General features: G+C 40.0%; 1 protein-coding gene and 1 pseudogene across 2 annotated transcripts in view; one reads left to right on the top strand and one right to left on the bottom strand.

Annotated features, from left to right (window-relative positions):
• Positions 1-26,486, bottom strand: part of LOC126354303 (sperm flagellar protein 1-like) — a 153,801-nt gene that overhangs the window by 92,003 nt on the left and 35,312 nt on the right. The window lies entirely within an intron of this gene.
• LOC126356614 (5S ribosomal RNA) lies at positions 19,847-19,964 on the top strand (annotated as a pseudogene).

Below are 26,486 nucleotides of genomic sequence, written 5' to 3'. Positions count from 1 at the left end.
TGTGAGTAGGATGAGAAATTCTAGACAGAACAATACTGTAGACAGAAAAGTACGCATCACTCTAGGAAAAGTTTCATGAATGCAATTATGTCAGCATTACAACTGTAACTGTTAAAGAGGTTCAAGGGACATAATATATTAAATTGGCTCTTCACTGAATTGATACTTCCAAAATAACATTTATCATGCAGCATATACAGGACATGTCTAAGAAGTGATGATAACACAATGTAATTACTGACTAAGATACTACCAGCATCATAAGGATAATCTTCAGAAACATGTGACTGCTTTGATGAGTATTTGACTAGAACTCTGGACATTATACTGAAAGGGGAGTGTTTACAGAAATGAAAATAAAATTCAGTATGCCCCAAGAAAGTGCATTAAAAACTTTAATTTAAACACATCATCTGAAGACTTGTAGAATTTGACCGATATATTTATTAGATATATCAGACTCGAGCATGACATTACCATTTGCATGTAGGGCTTGCATGACATCACCAATACTGTGTCAATAATTTATTAATACTGGCACCATGTAAAATAAAAAATCATCATTGGTAGAGTATTTTTTATCCATTTCTTGCTTTATTGGTGGTGTACATTTGAAAAATCGGGAAGACCGTAAGAGAGACAGTGAAATGCAACAAGGCTGGCAATGGAGTCCAGTATTTTCCGGATGATTAAAAACACAGACCACAAGCAGATGCCAGGCAGAAATGGTAGAGTGGAATGGAAATTGCCAGGAGGAGGGAATGGTTTTTTCCTGTTTTTCCTGTTCACCCACTCACTATCCTGCATTCTGGTTGGGTTACACTAATTGGGGTAATATCAGCATCTTTGGCTGTGGACTTGGGCTTTGACATGGTGAAGGGATTGAAATACTCACATGCCACCCTATTAAATATGCATCACACATACATTGATTCAAATAAATGGTTGTGACAGGGGTCTTCTCGCTTATTGCAGACTTGCTACTGTGTTGCTCTGTGTGCTGTTAACAATCACTATTCAGTTCAATGATAGAGAGCAATAACAGGTGAAAATGCACATCATCCACAAATACCTCCACAGTGAGGAATATTACAGCTATGGTCCCCAAAGTACTGTTGGAAGATCACATTCAGTGAGAGCATGATTTGTGATAAGTGCGAGAAAAACATTGAAACTAAGAAATTTAGTGTTACTTGTGGTCTCTGGTGTTGTAAATCATTTCATATTGAATGTGCAGCCCATGCCAATAGTGATGGTTGCATTGTAAATGCTCAAATAGGTTGATTAAAATACTTTTGTGAAAACTGTGAACTGAGATTAGGAAACAAAATCTCAGAAGACGGTAATACAACAAAACATGTCAAATTTTATATGCTGTGCAGCAAGGTAATGTTGAATTAGTTGCATTAGTAACTAATCTTAAGATACGAAAATAATGAAAGATGTTTCTGTACTAGTGATGACAAATAAATTAAAAAAAAAAAGAAAGAAAACTCTAGACCCTTTAATTCCTATAATAGGTTAGAAACGTTGTTTTCACAAACTGAAGAAGCAGCTCACGAAAAACAAAGTGCCTCATTCTCAACAAAGGTTATTGTATGAGCATAATACCGCGTTCACCAGCAGATTCAGTGTGCAATCAACCGTGCAAGGTAAGAAACATTGTGCATGTGATAAAACTAACTTCCGAGCTGAATATGAAAATACAAATACGAGGAGTGATACATCCAAAAGAATGCCTAACAACTCAACTACTGTTATGAAAGGAAATGAAACTGAAAGACCCGAACACTTGCGTGACACAAATATCAAGTATTTGTCCAGCGCTGATACTAAATTGTTTGGCCATAACGACGGCGGACCCTCTAAACAGGCAGAGATCCCTAAACGAAGAAAAGTAGTTTTCATGGCACACAGTCATGGTCGTGGATTTGCTCGCCTTCTGAGCGGTCAGTCCAGTTTACAAACAATCGCTTACATAAAGCCTGGTGCTTCTATGTCGGAAGTTTGCAATCATGTGCGATCCACAGACGTTACTGACTTATCCTCTGAAGACTTTGTTGTGCTAATTGGTGGGTCAAATGACGTATATAAAAACGAAACCCACAAAGCAAAACAAGAACTAAAAAGGTGCTTAGGACAGTTGACACACTCAAATGTTTTAGTGCTGAACATTCCACATCGGCATGACTTACCTTCTTGGTCATGCGTAAATAAAGAAATAATCAATGCCAACCAACAAATTTCATTACTTTGCAAGCATTTCAGAAATGTAGAACTCGTAAATGTTAATAATATTGGGCGCAGATTCCACACACTACATGGATTGCACGTTAACAACATGGGGAAAAAACTGCTCGTCGGAAAAATCGAAGAAATTATCACCAAGAGGCATCAAACACTCAAAAGAAAAATCATCCTGGATTGGCCCCCCAAATATTCGAAGGAAACAACGCCAGTAAAACCTCACTCACCAACATCAACAACAAAAGAAGGAACTAGGTGCCTCCAATATCCAGGCACAGTGAATGCAGTAACAGCTCTACCAATTGCAGACCCAACTCTATCACCAGCAGCAATATTATCAACAGTAAGATCAACAGCTGAACAACTACCAGGGGAGCCAGACACAGAAGAAAATTCTGCTGCAGATGATAATAGAAGAATATATGCAGTCGGGGAAAGAAAAGCAGTACTTCCAGCACACCTGAATGATTTTTTATTGACAAGGTAAAGGTAAGTGATCAATTAAATATGCCAAAGCCTAACAAACCCTTTAATTTCATGCTGATTCATCAAAATGTCCAATCATTGCTAAACAAATTAAGTGAAGTTGAAATTTTATGTACTGATGAGCTAAAAAACGTTTCTGTAGTGTGTATAACCGAACACTGGCTGCCTAAAGATGCAATGTCAGTCACAAAACTTGCAGACTTCAATCTTTCTTCATCATTTTGTAGAATTAAATCCAGTCATGGAGGGTCATGTATATTTGTTAAAAGTGGCATTGATTATTTTAACATAAAACCCATTGAACTGTTAGCTGAAGAGAAAATTTTTGAAGTATCCGCAGTTGAACTCTCTGCATTAAAATTAATAATCATCTGTGTATATAGGAGCCCTGATGGGAACTTAAATGATTTGTGTCACCAACTAGAAGCAGCTTTAAACACTATAAAAACTTCAACAAAACAGTGATCATATGTGGAGATTTTAATATAGATTTTCAAGAAATCTCAAAAGACCAGCAAAGCTTGATGACCCTACTGGAAACATATAACATAAAAATCATCATTGACCCTCCTACAAGAGTTACACCAACAACTAGTACAACAATTGATCAGATATTAATAAACACAAATGTAAATAACAATTTCTGGGCCGGAAATCTTAATACTGGCTTCAGTGATCACTATGCACAGTTTATTGCTTTGCACACCCCAAGTGAAACAACTGAGAAAGAAGATCTTGTAAAAGAAGCAAGGAAATTCACTAACAAACAAATAAACATTTTTGTACTGAGACTAAGTGAAGAAACTTGGTATGAAGTGTATACTTGTGAAAATACTAACAAAAAGTTTGAAAAATTCATGGAAATCTTCATGTCATACTTTGAAGCTGCATTTCCATTAAAAAGGCAAAAATGTCAACCTAACTTCAAAAAGAACAAATGGATTACAACAGGTATTAGAATATCTTGTGCAGAGAAAAGAAGATTACACACTATAGCAAAGACACAGAACATGCCTCCTGAATTTCATTTGTACCTGAATAATTACAAGAGGATCCTCAAAAATGTTGTAAGAAAAGCTAAAACAATGGCAAATGACAAATACATTGAAAATTCAAAAAACAAATCTAAAGCTATATGGGAAGTTATAAAGAATCAAACAACAAGTGAAACTAAACAATATAAAAATATGAACTTATGTTATGAAGGACAAATGATTTCTTGCCCAACAGAACTTGCAGGGACCTTCAACAAATATTTTTCAAACGTAAGTGAACAGTTGGTGAGTGGACTGGAAGAACACAACAAAATATTACCTCCACCATGCAATAGTGTGAGAAATGTGTCTACATCTTTGTTCCTTTCACGCACAAATTCTGAAGAAATTTTATCAGTTATAAAAACCTTGAAAACAGGGTACTCATGTGGAATTGATGGAATACCAGATGCAATTATTAAAAAATGCTGTCTTGCCTTAGCTGCACCCTTGACACATTTGTGCAACAGCTCACTGGCATCAGGAACCTTCCCCTCATGCTTGAAAACAGCAAAGCTGAAACCACTGTTCAAAAAAGGAAATCCAGAATGTGTTTCAAATTATAGACCAATAGCCATACTGCCTGTATTTTCAAAAATTTTAGAAAAAGTTTTTTATAAGAGATTGTCTGATTTCCTAAATAAAAATAAAATTCTATCTCCTTCACAACATGGCTTCAGGAAAGGCTATTCAACTGAAAGTGCAATATTTGAATTTCTTAATGAAATCTATGCTAAACTGGATGCAAGTGAGTTTGTGACAGGCATATGTCTTGATTTATCTAAAGCTTTTGACGTCATTGACCATAATGCCCTACTGCAGAAGCTTGACCAGTTAGGAATTAGAGGTATATCCAATGAGTGGCTCAAGACATACCTATGTGGTCGCAAACAGGTGGTTGAAGTGCAATATACTGACCATAACAAAATCAGCTACTTCTATTCAGGATATGAAAATGTGAAATATGGTGTCCCTCAAGGATCAGTATTAGGACCCATCCTGTTTCTCCTCTATGTCAATGATCTTATGTACAACAAGTATTGCCAAACTACCCTCCAATTTGCAGACGATACAAGCTTCCTTATTAGTGCTAAAACAGAAGAAAAACTAAAAGACTCCGCTATACAAACAATGAACAGTGTAGAACAGTGGTTCAGATAGAACAAGCTAATTATAAACAAAGAAAAGACAGTAACACTGAACTTCTATAATGTAAAAGGAAGACACCACCCAAACATAGAAATAGAACTTAGGGACAGAGTTCTTGAAAGTGTTAACAGCACTAAATTTCTGGGACTCTGGCTCCAGAACAACACAAAATGGGAGGTACATATTGAATATTTGCAAAGAAAACTAAGCAAAACCTGTTACATGATACGGATCTTAAAAACTTGTTGCAGCAAAGCCAGCCTATTAAATGTATACTACTCCTATGTGCATTCTGTAATTAAATATGGCATAATCTTCTGGGGTAATACAACAACAAATATTAAACTTTTCAGGATGCAAAAGAGAATACTAAGAATTATTGAAGGGGTAAACAATACAAAATCGTGCAGACCCATATTCAAAAAACTGTCAGTTCTTCCTGTTCCCTGCATTTTTATCTACGAAACATCAGTTTTCATCAAACAATATATTGATAGACACGCAGATATCTTATTAAAAAATGAAGATATACATGCACACAATACAAGGCAAAAATCTGACCTTCATGTGAAACAGGTGAGAACATCATTGTGCCAAAAAGGCACACTACATACTGGGATAAAGATTTTCAATAATCTACCTAAACATATTAAATCAATAGATAAACTCTGTAGTTTTAAGGCTGAAGAAAAGGCATATTTGATTGATCATTGCTTTTACAGTCTGACAGAATACATAAAAGCCAAACAACAAAAATAAAGATGAATTACTAATATTCTACTTTGTATGTTGCCTGTGATGTTTGTTGTATTTAAGAATCTGTGCTAAATAACCTGACTATCTAGTCCTTAGCATTGCAATACAAACTGTATTTTTATCTTGTAAATACCTAACCATGTCCAATATCCTGTGATGTTTGTTGTATTTAAGAATCTGTGCTAAATTACTAACCTGACTATCTAGTCCTTAGCATTGCAATACAAACTGTATTTTTATCTTGTAAATACCTAACCATGTCCAATATCCTGTGATGTTTGTTGTATTTAAGAATCTGTGCTAAATTACCTGACTATCTAGTCCTTAGCATTGCAGTACAAACTGTATTTTTATCTTGTAAATACCTAACCATGTCCAATATCCTTGTATATATTCTATACATATAGGATTTGAAGGACTAAATAAATAAAATAAATAAATATGAGAAAAGTGGAAAGGCAATGCATAGAAGTTGTTGGAAATGATATGCCATGCATTATGCCGAAACAGAACAGGTGAAAATTCACTCATCTGAGGAAAAACCCAAATGCAACACTGTAGTACATCAGAAAAGCAGCATCTACTACTATCACTAGTCAAGGAAGTACTGAAATAAAAAGTGTGTGAAACCATCAGGTGCCAAATTTCCAATGAGAAATAACGTTGATGAAGATCCAAACATTGCTGCAGTGGCATCAAGCTCAAGTGTAAACAATAAATGCATCAGTGAAACAACATCCATCATTGAAAACAGACCAGATCCAGATGCAAACAAGCTAATGGACGTAAACTCTACAGAACGCCTAAATATAGACTGGTAGGAAATAAATAACAAGCATGGGCGCGAAAGAATTTCAACTGTACCAAAACAATATAACGAACTCTGTATGTCCATCTTTTCAGAGATGGCTGCGGGACTCGGTTGCTGAGTACAAGATGTCAAATCAAACACTTTTCAACTGTCTAATTTCCAAGTTTATTTTATTTAGCCCACTGTATCTAGCAAATATCTACAGATACCAGTATTTGAATGCTGGCGCCTAATTTGACTGCAACTGAGGTTGGAATCTTCCTACATTTCGATCAGGGGGCCTGAAGATGGCGTAATAAATTGTTGAAACTGGTAGCCAAATAAAATAACTTTGGAAATTAGATTGCTGAAAGATGTTTGATTTGACGTCCCACATAACAAATTGGCCAAAACTACTGCACACAACATCCCCATCCCCATCCTCTGGCTCTCAAGGAAAGGAAAAAAAAAATATAATGTAGTCAGGTGTTTTACTTCCAAGAAAATGATTTAAAAGTTTGTGTTACTTAGGTTTTTAACTGGGTCGTAACTAGAACATTCGTCTAACAACATATGTAGAATACCTCACACCTCCAGATCTAGGCCCCCACCTACAAACTATCATTTGGGCACCCCTGATTACAGGTGTACCTTATTGTATATCACAGGGGGGCAGGCATTAGCACTGGAACAACAATACCAGCATTAGACACTAAACAGTAGAGTGGCCACCCACTAATTGACAAGCAGTTATGATCACAGGCGGATAAGGGTAGGGGGGCGTGACCACAAGGCAGTTGTAGTGAGACTGAATACCGTAACGTCCAAACCCACCAAAATAAATGCGAAGTTCATTTATTTAAAAAGGCAGCAGATAAAAATTCGCTAGACACCTATCTAAGAGACAACCTCCATTCCTTCTAACCTGACTATAAACGAGTCAGAACACTCTTGTAGAAGCAACGAAAAAAGCATGCTAAATTTAAAAGAGCGTGAACTCCGCAAGATTGGCGAAATCTTACAGAAACTCTAAATTTAGCGCAAACTTCAATGTGAGATGTTTTTAATAGTTTCCATAACGAAACTCTGTTTTGAAACTGGCAGAAAACCCAAAGAGATTCTGGTCATATGTAAGGAACACCAGCGACAATACGCATCAAACCTTCACTGCCCGATAACAATGGTTATATCACTGCTGAGTTACTAAACACGGTTTTCCAAAACTCGTTCACCAATGAGCACCAATTAAATATTCCAGAATTCGAATCTAGAACAAATGCCAACATGAGTAACTTACAGATATCCTCCATGTAATGAAGTAGCTTAAATCACAACATAAAGGAAAGGCTTCTGGTCCACTTTGTATTGTAGTCAAGTTCCTTTCAGAGTATGCTTATATAACAGCTCCATATCTAACTGCTCGCAAACAGATAGATCAATACCTAATGACTGGAAAATTGACAACTCACATCAATACCGTCATTTGAGGTTACTTTGCTCCACTTTTTACATATTTTTTTATGAAAATAGTTTAAAAACATGGGTTCCTTACTGTTTTTGTTTCTCAAAACGATTTTATTAGTTACAACAGTCTTTTGCAAAGTATTCTGTATTTATATCTCTTAAAATAACCTTTCATTTCTATTTTTGTTTTTTAAAAAAGTGGTACAAAGTTTCCTTGCCATGGGGATACCTTGCACCATGTGCTTAAATTTCATTAAAAATGAGGATTACACAGGTCTGGAGTTACATTTGACCATAGGAATGAAAGGGAATAAAGCAATTACAAAAGAAATAAGGACTACAGAGTACTGGAGCAATGATTGACCATCAGAATTAAGAAAAAATAACAATCTTGTTAGCAAAAACAAATTTTATTACCAATATAGTTTAACAAATTAAAGATTTAACACAAAATGTAGCCTATATTGTGAGTTAATAGGTCCAATATCCTTCAAGCTGTGGTATGGAGAATAATCCAAGTTTGCTTATCTGTTTCGGAGGCTGAATGGTGCAAATTATTTCATCGAAGTCATACTTCATTTCATCTTTCGGCATTGGCCACTTCCATGATTTCTTAGACTTTTGTATTGAACTTATTGTAGCTCCATCATCGCTTACATCAGTAATTAATCCAGGAAAATATTCCCCCTCATATCTGAAGATCACATACTGGCCCACAGTGTGCACAATTTCACCAAATTCTGGAATTTTCTTCTTCAGCTTGGTTAGTAACTGGGTTTCATCCACTTCAAACTCTACAGGTGATGGTGACCTGACTGGAGATCTCAGATAATCCTCACCTTCAGAAGACTCTCTGAGAGAGATGGCATCAGTATCTTCTCCTGAGCTACTATCTTGATTTTTGTGACATCTTCTGTATTTCTTCAAAACCTTTTTCTCCAATACTGTCACACTTTTACCAAGGGTGGCTGAAAGCTTCTTTCTTCCTCTGTTACTGGCAACAACAGTAGTCCATTCAGTTCTCTTATTCTCAAGGGCTTCAATGAAAGTGGCTTGTATCGCATCTTTGTCACAAGTTCGTGACAGAAGACGGCAAAGAATTTCATCAGCATTGACTGGATAAATGCTGCACTTTTGGAAACCTGCCATTAGGTTCTTTGCTGAGTTCTTGCCAACTATATCCATTAATCTCTTTAACAGAAATGGGAAATGCTGTTTCTGCAAGACAGTGTCTTTGAAACCTTGCTTGCTACTTTTCCATTCTGTAAGGACTTGTCTCCAGGCCACTTTCGTGGACCCGAAGAAAGAAGTGTCCAAAGGCTGTGTAATGTGAGTACTATTTGCTCGTAGACAGATTAACTAAATGTTATTCTCACCACAAAGCTCTAGAACATATTGTCAAATGTGAGGACAAATTGTCACAGATTACTACTTTCTTTCCTTTGAGCTTTTTCAGTCTTGGCAGCATCAACTTGGTGAACCACTCGCTAAATGTAATACTGACAAATCATCCACTAGGACTATGTGAGTAAAGGCAGCCAGTGGACCCATTTTCTTTCCATGTAGACCACAGATGTGCTGAATTGTAAACAAGAAATGGAGGCAAAACTTCTCCCTCCCCATTGGCAGCAAACATTACCGATATGCTGCTCTTGGAGGAATTACAGGTGTTTTCTGAATATTTTGAACCTCTTTTTGTGACTACTTTCTTTTTCCCTGGATCGTCGGTTAGCACGTGCTGACGTGAGGAAAGTTTCCAATCGATTTCTCGTACACAAACAGCAGTTGACCGGCGTTGTCTGGTAAAACTTTGTTGTGATGCCTCGTGTAAGGAGGAGAAATGCATACCATCACGTTTCGGACTTTGATTAAGGTCGGATTGTAGTCTATCGCGATTGCGGTTTATCGTATCGCGACATTGCTGCTCGCGTTTGTCGAGATCCAATGATTGTTAGCAGAATATGGAATAGATGGGTTCAGGAGGGTAATACGGAAAGCTGTGCTGGATCCCAACGGCCTCGTATCACTAGCTGTCGAGATGACAGGCATCTTATCCGCATGGCTGTAACGGATCGTGCAGCCACGCCTCGATCCCTGAGTCAACAGATGGGGACGTCTGCAAGACAAAAATCATCTGCACGAACAGTTCGACTACGTTTGTAGCAGCACGGACTATCAGCTCGGAGACTATGGCTGCGGTTACCCTTGACGCTGCATCACAGACAGGAGCGCCTGTGATGTTTTGCCATTCGTTCATCCAGGTTCGTTATTGAGTACACTGTCATTTTTTCGGGTGAATGCAGGTTCTGTTTACAGCATCAATATGGTCGCATCAGTGTTTGGCGACATCGTAGTGAACGCACATTGGAAGTGTGTATTCGTCATCTCCATACTGGCGTATCACCCGGAGTGAAGAGACGTGTAACCAATGGCACCCCATACCATCACCTCTTGTTCGCATTGACGGCACTTTGAAAAGTGGATGCTACATTTCAGATGTGTTACGACCCGTGGCTCTACCCTCCATTCGATCCCTGCAAAAGCCTCCATTTCAGCAGGATAATGCATGACCGCATGTTGCAGGTCCTGTACAGGCCTTTCTGGATGCAGAAAATGTTCGACTGCTACCCTGGCCACCACATTCTCCAGATCTCTCTCCAATTGGAAACGTCTGGTCAATGGTGGCTGAGCAACTGGCTCGTCACAATACGCTAGTCACTACTCTTGATCAATTGTGGTATCGTGTTGAACCTACATGGGCAGCTGCACCTGTACACGCCATCCAAGCTTTGTTTGACTCAATGCCCAGGCTTATCAAGGCCGTTATTACGACCAGAGTTGGTTGTTCTGGGTACTGATTTGCCAGGATCTATGCACCCAAATTGCGTGAAAATGTAATCAATCACATGTTAGTTCTAGTATAATATATTTGCCCACTGAATACCCGTTTATCATCTGCATTTCTTCTTGGTGTAGCTATTTTAATTGCCAGTAGTGCATTAAAATTTTGCAATTTATTTATTTAAAAATTCATCCAAACTGTAAAAAGATTTTTCTAGCAGAAATATTTTGGTGCTTTCTTAAACTTACTCTTGTTATGAATTCTGTCTTTATTGCAGTAGGAAGAGCATTGAAGAGTTTTGTTGCACTGTAGTGGACACCCTTTTGCGCCAAGCTCAAATTTCTATGCTCGCTGTGTACTAGGTCATTCTTCCTCCTTGTGTTATCCTCATGATAATTACTGGTTGGTTGAAACATTTCTATATTTTTACAGACAAAACACACGAGAGAAAAAATATATTGGCATGTAGTTGTGTATATTTTAAGTTTGAAAAGGTATTTCTACACGAGTCTCTTGGGCGCAATCCACATACAACTCTTAAAACTCGGTTCCGAGCAAGGAACACTTTCCTTGCTGATGGCTGGTTGAACCAAAAAATAATGCTGTATTCAACGAGTGAGTAAAATAGCCATAGTATACCACTTTTGCAGTGTTATGTTCAACATATGTAGTGACAACCCGTAAAGCATACGTAGCAGAGCTAAGCCTCTTACAGATATCTATAATATGTAAAGACCAGCTCATTTTCTTGTCAGTGTGCTCTCCAAGAAATTTTGCTGTTTCCATAAATTCTATTGGCTGATTACCACATGTCACACTTATCTCCCTTTTTTGTTTTTGTATGGAACTGTACTGGAATTTAATGAAAGATCGCTCGCCTTGAACCAATTAATCACATCTGAGAGTATGTGATTAATGGATTCCCCAAGATTACTATCTGTTCTACTGCTCATAAAAACTGTGGTATCATCAGCAAGCTTAAACAGTGGCAGAAGGATGGTTTTTGTGGCTGTGGAAATCAAAGGAATTATTAGATGGCTTATCTCCTTGCTTACAAAAACTGTTTCAGCAGATTCCAATAGCTTTTACTGTATTTTCCTTCAGTATCTTAAAAAAAGATATGATATCACTGCCAATAATCGACATGCATGCTTAGCTGGATTTTCCATAGAGAATGAAATTAAATTTAAAGATTTTGAAAGTGCAGTGGAAATTCTTAACTGGAGAGGTCATGTTTGTATTGGTAGCTGGTATGAAGAATTCTCCAAATTCAAAACTAACTTACTTGAATGTGTGAACAAGGATGTTGGTGATGTATCAAAGTGGTTACGTTTCTTTTCAGAACGTACCAGAACATAAAGTGCCAAATATTTATAAGATATTAGTATTCTTGTTCAGTATTTTTTGTGGAAAGTGTTCTCATTAATGAAAAACAAATGGAATGAGACAAGAAACAGATGCAGTACAGAACTGATTCGGGTAGAGCCTCAAATTACGTGAATTTTAATCAGTTATGTAAAGAATTTTTTGAATATGTAAAACAAGATCATACATTATTGAAAGATGCGAAAACATCTACAAAATATCAGTAAAAATTAGATGTATTTGTATAGATGTCTTTTGTGTTTGTAAATAAATTTGGTTATTATAATTATGTGGTAGCATTCGGTATGTGTTCATTATTATCTCTCAAAAAAATCTAGAAAATTCGAAAATACTCCGCTTTTACCTCCAAAAATGGAGTAGCTTCGAAAAAGCTCCGTTTTTCCTTAAAAAATCTGGCAATCCTAATCTGAACATCTGTTCTGAAAATGCGTAGGCTTGTAAGAGCAAAAGTGAACTGTGAGGTAATCTTGGTAGCGGCAATGTGTTAAGCGATGTGTCAGTTATTACTGTGTGGAAAAGTTTTCTCATATTATCAGGAGATCCAAAAAGAAAGATCAGATTTCAATTGTTTATCACAGACAAACTATAAAAGTTAGAAAGTTATTACAGATGCTATCGGATATAGAAAGATTCAAAGTTTTGACACAGCTACGCCGTTGTTTCCGTCTGGCAACTGGATGGTTAAAGAAATCATTGCAATCTGCATTCTGTCGTAAATTCAGAAAGTAGCCGCCTCTGCACGAGCAAGTTTATGTCTAGCACACAGAATTCACTGCACATGCAAGGATAACAGCATGTCTGATTAAAAAGTCGAGCGTATCTGAGATGCTTTCACAGGGAGTCCGTGGACGTCCACAACAGGGCAAGCCGGGAACTTCAACTTCTCAAACAATGGTTTGGCATGTCCTGAAATGACGTATTAGAAGTTACGGCTATTGCTGCAATTGTGTCTCAGCGACTGTAACAGAACGTACGAATTTTGCATTTCAGTTCTCCAGAATATGGCTGAGGAACACTTTTTCGAACAAGTCCTATTTAGAACGAGAGGAACAGACTCACTGAAACTGAAAGTGTTTTGTGTCATTTACATTCACGTAGTTAATGGACCCTTCTTTTTTAGGGAGGAAACTGTGGCAGGAATATCATACATGGACATGCTGCAAAACTGATTGTTTCTTCAACTTCACGAAGATTCCAGAGATTTCATTTTTATGAATGACGGCTCCCCACCTCTCTTTGATCTTGAGTTGCAGCGTTACTTTAACAACACAGTCCCACAACACCGGGTCTGAAGAAATAGACCAGATCTTGTTCATTGCACTCGGCCTTCCAGATCACCAGACATCAAATCTTGCAATTTTTTTCGTGGAGGAACACAGATATGGCAGCTACTCTTTAATAATCGAGAAAACGAATTGTTCATGCCAACGGTTCAACAAACAGGGACTGGCTGATTCGTGTGTGGAATGAAATGGGCTACCATTTTCAATTTTTCGCAAGCAAAGCTTGGTGCTCATCTTGGGTGTACAGTATAGATACAGGGTGTTTCAAAAATGACCGGTATATTTGAAACGGCAATAAAAACTAAACGAGCAGCGCTAGAAATACACCGTTTGTTGCAATATGCTTGGGACAACAGTACATTTTCAGGAGGACAAACTTTCGAAATTACAGTAGTTACAATTTTCAACAACAGATGGCGCTGCAAGTGGTGTGAAAGATATAGAAGACAACGCAGTCTGTGGGTGCGCCATTCTGTACGTCGTCTTTCTGCTGTAAGCGTGTGCTGTTCACAACGAGCAAGTGTGTTGTGGACAACATGGTTTATACCTTAGAACAGAGGATTTTTCTGCTGTTGGAATTCCACCGCCTAGAACACAGTGTTTTTGCAACAAGACGAAGCGATACAATAAAGGATCTGTTTGAAAAATTTCAACGGACTGGGAACGTGACGGATGAACGTGCTGGAAAGGTAGGGCGACCGCGTACGGCAACCACATAGGGCAACGCGCAGCTAGTGCAGCAGGTGATCCAACAGCGGACTCGGGTTTCTGTTCGCCGTGTAGCAGCTGCGGTCCAAATGACGCCAACGCCCACGCATCGTCTCATGCGCCAGAGTTTACACCTCTATCCATACAAAATTCAAACGCGGCAACCCCTTAGTGCCGCTAACATTGCTGCATGAGAGACATTCGCTAACGATATAGTGCACAGGATTGATGATTGCGATATGCATGTGGGCAGCATTTGGTTTACTGACGAAGCTTATTTTTACCTGGACGGCTTCGTCAATAAACAGAACTGGCGCATATGGGGAACCGAAAAGCCCCATGTTGCAGTCCCATCGTCCCTGCATCCTCAAAAAGTACTGGTCTGGGCCGCCATTTCTTCCAAAGGAATTATTGGCCCATTTTTCAGATCCGAAACGATTACTGCATCACGCTATCTGGACATTCTTCGTGAATTTGTGGCGGTACAAACTGCCTTAGACGACACTGCGAACACCTCGTGGTTTATGCAAGATGGTGCCCGGCCACATCGCACGGCCGACGTCTTTAATTTCCTGAATGAATATTTCGATGATCGTGTGATTGCTTGGGCTATCCGAAACATACAGGAGGCGGCGTGGATTGGCCTCCCTATTCGCCAGACATGAACCCCTGTGACTTCTTTCTGTGGGGACACTTGAAAGACCAGGTGTACCGCCAGAATCCAGAAACAGTTGAACAGCTGAAGCAGTACATCTCATCTGCATGTGAAGCCATTCCGCCAGACACGTTGTCAAAGGTTTCAGCTAATTTCATTCAGAGACTACGCCATATTATTGCTAAACATGGTGGATATGTGGAAAATAACGTACTATAGAGTTTCCCAGACCGCAGCGCCATCTGTTGTTGACAATTGTAACTACTGTAATTTCGAAAGTTTGTCTGCCTGAAAATGTACTGTTGTCCCAAGCATATTGCAACAAACGGTGTATTTCTATCACTGCTCGTTTAGTTTGTATTGCCGTTTCAAATATACCGGTCATTTTTGAAACACCCTGTATGTGCGGACACAGAACTTTGAACCTTGCTCGTATCAAGTGATATGCACAAAGTATTTCTATCTTTCACAGTTTGTCTATAATAAACAACTGTAATCTGTTCTATCTTTTCGAATCACTCTGTATGTGAAAGACAGCTTTGCTTTACGAGCGTTATACCGAAATCCTGTAATAGTAGGACAAAGTGGAACACTTCATGCGTTATAAATTTTAACAAAATACAAAGCAGTTGCTCCTGACGCAGACAGATGCAAGGACATAGTCATAGGGGGGCGGCGCGCCCGGGATGGTCCGGACACCTCCTGTCACCAAAATGAAGTTACGCACAACCTAGTTCCCGTGTAGTGAAACTGAAAGATATTTTCGTTTTCGATTATACCACGAAAAAGTGATTCTGACTATTTAATGTTAGCACTGGACTCTTCATTTGGAGAGTGGTAGAACTTTGGCGTTGTAATATTTCAGTATTTCACAATGCAACGGAATGGTAAACATCATTACAGATAACATTAAATTAAAATCAGTGGATAAAAATACACTTGGATTTGCCCATGTAGCCCAAAAATGGCATCGATCAAGAAAAATACCGCCCAAACGGTGACGACTGCATTTCTTTACAAAAAATTGTTCAAAATTCGGTCATTTTAGCCCAAATGGCATATTGCATAGTTTGTTCGTTTCTGAAAGATGTCGCATCCAGTGTTTACATTCTGTGAATAAGTGTAACACCAAATGCAGCAAAAAACTGTGGGTGCATAAAAAGTTCTCGGTTTACTTGTCGCATCAAATTTGGATAAAATCCCAAGCTTTCGATGATTACCTACGTCATCCCCTGACGAAGATGACAGAGGTAGTCATCGAAAGCTTTGGATTTTATCCAAATTTGATGTGGCATGCAAGGACTCCGTCGCGAAAGCCTTTGTAATCAAAAACTGTGGGTATTTGTGAGTATTACCTGATAATGTACATTATGAGAATGGATTTGCTATAGATACAATTCAGTGCATTCACCATCACCAAAGTGCCCAGCTACACTTGGTCGACGATATAATGTTCTGTAACACCTTCATCTGATAATGTGCCTGCAGCGGCTAGAAAACCAATTAATGATATGACAAACCATATCAAAATTTCAAAAAAGCAACTGCTTGCATACTTATAGCCAAATAAATCGCCAGTTTAAATCACAGTTGCAGTTAATAGGTTATCCCTTCAGAAATCGGAAAGATGCAGTCGACAAATTCCAGGGAGCCTTCAAAAAAAGTTAACGTATTTCTGCTGTAGTTTCTGCTGATAATTTTATAATAGTTGTTTTGAGTAAACAACAAACAAATGGAGGAAAAACAAGAACATAACAGGGGTGTTTCATTGCCTGTGATAGAATCAGTTGCAGTTTGTGCAGAGAATGACCTACCAATCCGAGGAATTGCCAACAATGAGGAACGAAAATTTCGATCCCTAATAAGGTACCGGAAAATTAAAGAGACCTTTGGAGAGAAGAGAACCACGTGTATGAATATCAAGAGCTCAGATGGCAAACCCAGTTCTAAGCAAAGAAGGGAAGGCAGAAAGGTGGAAGGAGTATATAGGAGGTTTATACAAGGGCGATGTACTTGAGGACAATATTATGGAAATGGAAGAGGATGTAGATGAAGACGAAATGGGAGATACGATACTGCGTGAAGAGTTTGACAGAGCACTGAAAGACCTGAGTCGAAACAAGGCCCCCGGAGTAGACAACATTCCATTAGAACTACTGACGGCCTTGGGAGATCCAGTCATGACAAAACTCTACCAGCTGGTGAGTAAGAAGTATGAGACAGGCGAAATACCCTCAGACCTCAAGAATAATATAATAATTCCAATCCCAAAGAAAGCAGGTGCTGACAGATGTGAAAATTACCGAACTATCAGTTTAATAAGTCACAGCTGCAAAATACTAACGCGAATTCTTTACAGACGAATGGATAAACTGGTAGATGCAGACCTCGGGGAGGATCAGTTTGGATTCCGTAGAAATGTTGGAAGACGTGAGGCAATACTGACCTTACGACTTATCTTAGAAGAAAGATTAAGAAAAGGCAAACCTATGTTTCTAGCATTTGTAGATTTAGAGAAAGCTTTTGACAATGTTGACTGGAATACTCTCTTTCAAATTCTAAAGGTGGCAGGGGTAAAATACAGGGAGCGAAAGGCTATTTACAATTTGTACAGAAACCAGATGGTAGTCATAAGAGTCGAGGGGCATGAAAGGGAAGCAGTGGTTGGGAAAGGAGTGAGACAGGGTTGTAGCCTCTCCCGATGTTATTCAATCTGTATATTGAGCAAGCAGTAAAGGAAACAAAAGAAAAATTTGGAGTAGGTATTAAAATTCATGGAGACGAAGTAAAAACTTTGAGGTTCGCCGATGACATTGTAATTCTGTCAGAGACGGCAAAGGACTTGGAAGAGCAGTTGAACGGAATGGACAGTGTCTTGAAAGGAGGATATAAGATGAACATTAACAAAAGCAAAACGGGGATAATGGAATGTAGTCAAATTAAATCGGGTGATGGTGAGGGAATTAGATTAGGAAATGAGACACTTAAAGTGGTAAAGGGGTTTTGCTATTTAGGAAGTAAAATAACTGATAATGGTCGAAGTAGGGAGGATATAAAATGTAGACTGGCAATGGCAAGGAAAGCGTTTCTGAAGAAGAGAAATTTGTTAACATCGAATATAGATTTATGTATCAGGAAGTCGTTTCTGAAAGTATAGCCATGTATGGAAGTGAAACATGCACGATAACTAGTTTGGACAAGAAGAGAATAGAAGCTTTCGAAATGTGGTGCTACAGAAGAATACTGAAGATACGGTGGATAGATCACGTAACTAATGAGGAGGTATTGAATAGGATCGGGGAGAAGAGAAGTTTGTGGCACAACTTGACTAGAAGATGAGAACGGTTGGTAGGACATGTTCTGAGGCATCAAGGGATCACAAATTTAGCATTGGAGGACAGCGTGGAGAGTAAAAATCGTAGAGGGAGACCAAGAGATCAATACATTAAGCCGATTCAGAAGGATGTAGGTTGCAGTAGGTACTGGGAGATGAAGCAGCTTGCACAGGATAGAGTAGCATGGAGAGCTGCATCAAACCAGTCTCAGGACTGAAGACAACAACAACAACAAGATACCGTGCTAAATATAATGAAATATTTAAAAAAATCACCTATTGAACAGCTCAAGAAATAGCACTGACATACAGTAAGTCCTAAAATCCACAACGAAGTCATAAACGCATGTGGCAACTTGAAACAAAAAAATTAGTAAAAGGTACTAACAGACCTCGTCATGGGCAGGTTTCATTACGTATACACTACGTAAAAGAAAGAGAATTCTGGCACCCTGTACTAATAAGGGAAGACTGTTGCTTTTTCCCCACAAGCAAATCTGTGTGCAGAGAATGTTTCATTGGTCCGCCCACTGTTAGAGTACGCGGCCGTGGTCTGGGGGAAAGCCGCGGATGGGCACATTGTGACTCTGCAGCGAATACAGAACCGCGGCCTCAAGACTGCTTTGCATCTTCCGAGGCGCTTCTCGACGCGCCAACTCCACGAGGACACCTCGATCCTGCCTCTCCGAGACAGGTTTCGCGCCATCACCAAGAAGTTCTACGAGAAAGCGGGACACTCCCGCAACCAGCTCATCCGTGGACTGGGCCAACCACCTCATCACAGGCCAACCATGAGTTGGCCTGACTTGCTGAAGGATTAAGTTTTACTAATCCCCATCAGAGTATGTCTTTCTCTTTGTCAGGCTACACCAGCAAGGACAAATCAACTAGAGTGGTAAGATATATTCTCTCTCCCACAGGAACCGCAGGAATGACAAATTTTGTTCAAACTGCACCATTTCGAGCCAAGGATAGGCTCGTCTTTTCAGCGTCAGGGATCAGCTAGTAAGGAATCACAATATTGCTGTTAGTCTTATGTGTGGTTATAGTTTTTCTCGAGTAGGGCTTCACGAACGTTTCCTCTGACGGAATACGTTAAGAATACTAATACTTTAATGGAAAACCTTGTTTATTTTCAAGATTAATAACGAGAAAAATCTTGTTTTATAAAGTGGTTAATTCAATTTAAATCGTAACTAATAACACAGAAACTACAATAAAATTTGAAGAACATGATGAGTATCGTCAGCATGTAGAAAAAAACAGCCAAATTATCCATAATTTTTCGCGAAGCACTTTTTCACTTTACACAGAACACGGTTTGGGAAACCCTTCAGTCTAGTGACTGTGACTGTGAGTGCCATGAGATTGATAACTTTTCCTTCACGTCACCGAAATTATACAAATCATGTGAATATATCTTCAACTCACAGAGAAACTTAGTGTGTGCAATAGCTTTTGGGTGCATTAATCGTCTTGACACAACCCATCACGGTTCTGCCTTCGTTTTTTACTTTTTTACCGTATGACAACGGTAGAGTCGACCCAAATGAGCAAATAGTTGTCGTCTGAGCTGCACGCATTCTAAGCACAAACCGATCTTGTACAAGCATGTGTGCACAGTGCAAAGGGAACGATGATTTGTACATGCTTGCATAAACTGCTTGCATATGGATACTTATCCTGCAGTTAATGTGTGTGGCGTATCGGCCTGCAACGGCCTTGCCGCAGTGGATGCACCGGTTCCCGTCAGATCACCGAAGTTAAGAGCTGTCGGGCGTGGCCGGCACTTGGATGGGTGACGATCCGGGCCGCCATGTGCTGTTGCACTCAGCCTCGTGATGCCAATTCAGGAGCTACTCGACCGAATGGTAGCGTCTCTAGTCACAGAAAACCATCATAACGACCGGAAGATCGGTGTGCTAACTACATGCCCCTCCTATCTGTATCTTCAGCTGCAGATGACACGGCGGTCGGATGGTCCCGATGGGCCACTTGTGGCCTCAAGACGGAGTTTATCAGCCTGGATACACAATGATACATGAAAATGCTGTGCATTAGAAACCATGTGAAGCATCTCACTTGCTAAGTGGGTAATTATCAGATGGCTGGTGAGTGTATTTCCGTTGTGGTTTGTTTACACAGGAGAAATCGGACCTCTGCACCCCCTGTCATTGTCTGTTACTGACAAACGAATCACGAAAGTACTGGTCCAATGGTATACATCCATTATTTCCCCTATGGCATTCTTCAAGTGTCTTGTACATTTGACAGGACAATCAACTGCCAGATCCACGGTTAAGTTTTTACCTGAGACTGTGCACGCAGGAGGAGGTCAGAAAAAGCAAGAACACCAATTTCGTTGTGAATACATCAAAGATTTCGTGAGTGAACTGCAAGAGCGTCTTTCGACTTATGATAACATGCGGAGAAAATACAATAATCGAGGACACGCAAGCAGTGACTGTGTCATTTCATCTATGTAAAAAAAAATTCAGGACATGAAATGTTTCAAATCTATTATTAATATATGCAAAACCAAAAGTGTATACTATTACAACACACTCACGGAAAATACTTTTCCCATGAAAGAAGAAATGCGTCTGAGATAACAAGTACTAACATCGCAACACTAAAAGATGGAATTCCTTTATGTAAACGAACATTTATTCTGTAGGGTAATCAGCCAGTTGAAGCGGAACTTCCAGCTGTCAGCCTTGGTTGGTGAAGCACCAGGAGACTATCGAGTCATATATTTAGCCTTTTCTGTTTATTTTCATACTTTAATTCTCAAGTTAGTAGCAATAGGACTGACAGAGTGTCTGCGTAATATGTGCAGACGCAAGAGGAGCTGGCCGCAATTCGCGAACAACTGAAGACGCTTTGGCCACAGTCAGCCACCTGCAGACTGCTGCCTCAGTGCGTGGCGGCAGCAGAAAAACTGGTGCGTCACATGGGACACTTCAGACGTTGCTTGCTTCGCCCATGGGTTCTCCTGACGAGTAACTTTCCAACGTATCCGACACGGGGGACTGCGTTCACTGCATGGTGAGTGGCGGACTGTTTTGCCGTTGTGTCGCTTGAGACGCAAAGTCAATATGGAGGCTGACCATCTGGCCTCGCCCGTTAACTCGGTGAGTGGACACATGGCCGCTCCTTCAGCAGGGTCCGAGCAGGCACATAAAAGGAGAGGCGGTAGAGGGGAGGGGGTTGCTAGTTATTGGGAGCTCCAGTGTTAGATACAACATGGAGCCCCTTAGGGAAATGCTATCCAGGACCGGAAAGAATTCCACTGTCCACTTGGTATGTCTGCCAGAGGACCTCATCCAAGATGTGGTGGAGGCAGCTTTAACCTACCGACAGGACAATGTATGGATTCACTGCAGGTGGTATGGACAGACAGTCTTGCGAAGTACTTTCGAACACGTTTCCAAAAACTGTCTTGAAGAACTAGTTAGACAACCCACACGCAATAAAAATATTTTAGGCCTTGTAGCTACACACAGACCTGACCTTATCGGCAGTGGCGGTATATAGACAGAGATTAATGATCACAATATCATACCAATGTTGGTTGCAGTAGTGTGAAAGTTGTTGCTCACGTCAGAGCAAAAGATACCGGTCGCCTGGGTACTGAAAACATCCTCAGCTCCTGCAGGTAGTTGGCAGAAGCGGTGAAGACTGCTGGCCTCACTCGTGTGGTGCAAGCAGAGTTCAAAATTTGCAGCATCATTACCATAGTCGATCTGACTCCTTTGATTTGGAGGCTCTATCGATTCGGTGACTGTCATCACCACAGATTTCCCGACCTGTGTAATGGGCTGGAGAGTTGTATGGTTGCCATTGGTAAGTCAGAGATGCACTACACAAAGGAAGCCGCTACTTGGGTAGTGGAGTACTTGTGGAGTGTGCTTGAGGGTTTTAGGCTAGGCAGCAGTTTGACGTCCTCTGGTGAATGCTCACATGTTGACATGCAGAGAGCGAAATCAGATCGCGTACAAATGTCAAAATTTTAATAGTAAATTGTCGAAGTATTCGTAACGAAGTTTCCGAATCCACTTCCCTCCAGGAAAATTGTTGCACTCTAGTTATTCTTGGAACTGTGAGTTGGCTGAAACCCATAGTAGAAATCTCTGAAATATTTAGCGAGGAAAAGATAGATTGTACGCCATAGGAGCAGGAGTGTTCATTGCTGTCGAAAAAAATATTGTATCTGTCGAAGTCGAAATTGACCATGACTGAAGGTATCTGGTGACGAGTAACAGGCCATGGTAAACTCAAGTTAATTATCGGATGTTTTTACCGGCCACCTGATTTCACCGTAGCAGTAGCTGTAGATTCACTCAAGGAAAGTCTACGCTCAGTAGGACGGAAATACCCAGAGCATGTAGTGTTTGATGGAGGCGGCTTTAACCTACCGACAGGAACATGTATGGATTCACTGCAGCTGGTGTGGACAGAAAGCCTTGCGAATTACTTTTGAACACGTTTTCCAAAAACTGTCTTGAAGAACTAGCTAGACAACCCACACGCGACGAAAATATTTTAGACCTTGCAGCTACAAACAAACTTGACCTTATAGATAGTGTCAGTTTATAGATAGAGATTAGTGATCACGATATCGTACCAACGTTGGTTGCTAAAGTTAATAAATCCATCAAAAACGCTACGAAAGTATTTATGCCAGCAAAGCAGATAAACAGTTGTTTGCATCCCAACTGGGCAATGAATGGACATCATTTGGTTACAGTAGATGAACGTAGAGGAATTACAGGGAAAGTTTTAACACATTGTAAATCACGTGCTGGAGACATATGTGCCAAGTTAATTGATTAAGGGTGGAAAGGACTCTCCGTGGTTTAATAATCAAATCTGGAAAATGCTGAGAAAACAAATAGTTGTACTCTCAGTTCAAAACGGTTCCACAACGAACTCTTAAGCTTCCCTAAAAGTAAACAGCAGTCCTCAGCCAGATTTAAATACGAATGTTCCTTGGTAGAATGTACTAGTAGTTCACATACCATTGTGCCTGTACTCCTAATCTACGGACCAGCTCCTGTAACTAGTGGAACCCAATGGAGAAAGTTCCGTTCTGTGAAGCCTCGCTGGTATCGTACACGATTCTGTTTAGATGCGTGGAGCAAGCAGGGGATTATCACTATTACAGTCGAGTTCTGAGGGAAATCTATAGATCGCTTAGGCTGCCTGGATGACGCCAACAACCAACTACCTCCCAGCACATGTGTCTTTGCATTAACGTCGTCTTCCTTCGTACAGAGGAAAATGTCAATCATTACCACCTTGACGAAAATTAATAATTATAAACTGAGAAGAGGTACATTAAAATTAACATTGTACAAAAATACTTACGTACCTAACGTTAATGTAATATTATCTCATTTCAGCTACTACCTCCCTCGCTCCCTCTTCCTCCCCATCTCCTTTTCTCTCTCTCCGTCAGCTCCCTCCTCTCGGAAATGCACAAGAAATAGCAATGAGTAAATTAATTAGTAACATAGTTGCTAAACAAAGAGTTTTTTCAGGTTGAACACGATGCAGAGAAATTAATGAAATACGAGCTTCCTCGTTTCTCCATCTTAAGACTGTTACCCATATCAAATATTTTGTGGTAGGTGCGTTTACAATGGGTTATTTTTTTATTATGTATCATCGAATTACTTGTACAGAAATGTAAAAGTCCACTGGTGTACAAAACGTATGGATGAAATTAACTTTAGAATGTTGTGTCTCATTTAAGTAACACAGCTCAGTGAAACTAGGACCATACATAGAAAGAAATGCTACAGTATAGCACAGAAGCTAAATGAAAGAAACGGACATTGAGACGAACATAAATGACACTTTTGTTGCCGCCGCACCTACGATTTATAATGTTCCCCTGCACATTACAAAAGACGGAATATGCTTATTAATAGGGTTGTGATCGTCACGGACGGCAGTGCATGCTCTTAACGTGCTCCTACGCTGGGCACAAGCTAGGTGAGCAGTTCTTACGAAAAGGGCATTGCTTTGCTCCACTAGCGCGGTTGCCAATTGGTGCGTGTGGACATGCTGCAATACATCTCTCCACTGCAGCTCACAGCTCGATTGGATTTAAGTTGGGGAAACGGGCAGGCCAGTCCATTCGCTTAATATCAACTATTTCCAACAGATCCTCCACCAGCGCAGTTCGATGTGGCCGCGCATTATCATTCATAAAAATCAATTCAGTCCGGAAGCATCCCTGAAAAGTCGCATATATTGGAAATGAGTACAGTCTCACAATAGCTTTAACCAGTGAGTGTACCGTGTTCACAGATTTGGGGGTCATTACGTCTATGGAACATTATGTCTCTCAATACCACAACACTTGGACCACCAAAACGATCGTATTCGATGGGAACGCGTAATGTACACAGGAACATTATCGAACATCATCGTTTTGGTGGTCCAGCTTTAATAGTGTGGGGAGGCATAATGCTTCATGTTTGTGTTTTCTTCCAAATCTTTGAACACGATGCACTCCTTGTTAACGTAATTGTGACACGGCCTCCTTCCCCATGTACATTTTTCCAGGGGTGCATTCGGTAACGACTTCATTTTTATGGATGAGAATGCGTGACCGGGTCGAACAGCTCTTGGAACGAGAGAATGTTAGGCAAATGGATTGGCCTGCCCGTTCCCCTGACTTATATTGGGGAGACTTATAGCAGCATGCTCACATGCACCAAAGACCATTCAGCAGCTGTCAACCATACTGCTGGTAGAGGAATTGGATGCCCTACCACTATAATTCCTTACCAGCAGAGCCGCCGTTACGGGAGGTAAGCAGGGCAAAAGCACTCCGCATCCAAGGAGAGCCAGCCTACATATAGATCAAACAAAAGTTTTAAAATCTGCACCTATGATTTCGAACAAAAGGGTCTCACTCAAGCTGCAGGATTATATAGAAATGGAAATGAGCGTATGGCATCGTTGGGCGGGAGGCCCCTATTCAGGGAAGTTCGGCTGCCAAGTCCAAGTCTTATTTCATTCGACGCCACATTGGGCGCCGGTGATGAGGATGAAATAATGATGAGGACAACCCAGTCCACGAGCAGAGAAAATCTCCAACCCGGCCGGGAATCTAACCCGGGCCTGCTTGCATGGGAGACCAGCACATTACTACCCAGCTAAGCAGGCGGACATTATTCAGAAAAACATATACAAGTGGTTAAATTAATGCAAAATACCACGGTTTTGCGTGCAGGGCACATGTAATAAATCAGATACTGTAGAGCTAAACATATTATCATTACATATGTGCAGTTGTTGTAATATTTACGAACATATTTTAATTTCCAGTGATGCCAGATGTTAATGGAAGTATAAGAAAAGGATTTTAATGAAAATTAGGATAATATTTTAAATATCAAATAAGTTTATTTCTACGCATATTGAACTTGTATGTGACATAACTTGTAGAAATAAGCATATACGAATTTTGAGCTTCATGCCCCTCGTGAAGTTTTCGTGTCGCAGGCTGTCTGACCTGCGGAGTTCTCTCGGCAAGTTTAATTTTTTTTTACTGGTTCCATATATATTAAACAAAATCATTAGCAAAAGAATTAAGTGTCTTAAAACGATTTTTGTGTTGAGTAGCTTTTCCATTGCCCACTGACCTGCGTCAAAAACCTTAATACCTACTTTTCGCAGCACGGACTGCTGTGAGACATCCAGGAAGAGTGTCGGTGAGGTTCCCACAGTTATCGACAGGGATGTGGTCCCTGTCGACTCCAGTTTCGTGGCGAGCTGCACTAGTGCGCTAGGTTTCTCATTTGAGAATCCATGGCGGGAAAAGCCAGATCGAGATGGTCTCATAGATTTTCGAATGAGTTTACATCCAGGGAACTGGTGACCAGAGCCGTAAAGTAAACTTATCCTGGCGCTCTTCGAACCACACACATAGATTGCAAGATGTGTGACAAATTGCCTTGTCCTGTTGGTAGATGCCGAGGAACAACAATCTGCTTGTAGGAATGGACACGGTCCTTGGGCGCAGCCCTGAATCATCCTAAGCCCGCAAGGGTCTGAAAAACGATGGGACGGAATCCTTCCATTTGAAGCAGGTAGCAGTTCTAAACGTTATGAATACTCCAAGCAGGCAAAGGAAAACATATGAAGTTACAGTAGAAGATGTAAAAAATTTTCGCATGTATTTTGAGTATGTTTAAAAGTTTTATCTTTTATCTTATTTAGATATTTATGTTTAGAAACTGGAATCATTTATAGCCTTGATTGCTTCATAATTAATTTATTAAAATATCAGATCACGATTTCGCAATCACATATTCTATCTCAGTGTTCATTTTA

This window comes from Schistocerca gregaria, chromosome 3 (genome assembly GCF_023897955.1).
Source record: "Schistocerca gregaria isolate iqSchGreg1 chromosome 3, iqSchGreg1.2, whole genome shotgun sequence".
NCBI classification, from domain to species: domain Eukaryota; kingdom Metazoa; phylum Arthropoda; class Insecta; order Orthoptera; family Acrididae; genus Schistocerca; species Schistocerca gregaria.
The sequence above is the reverse complement of the archived record's forward strand: the minus strand, read 5'-3'. Positions and strand labels throughout refer to the sequence as shown.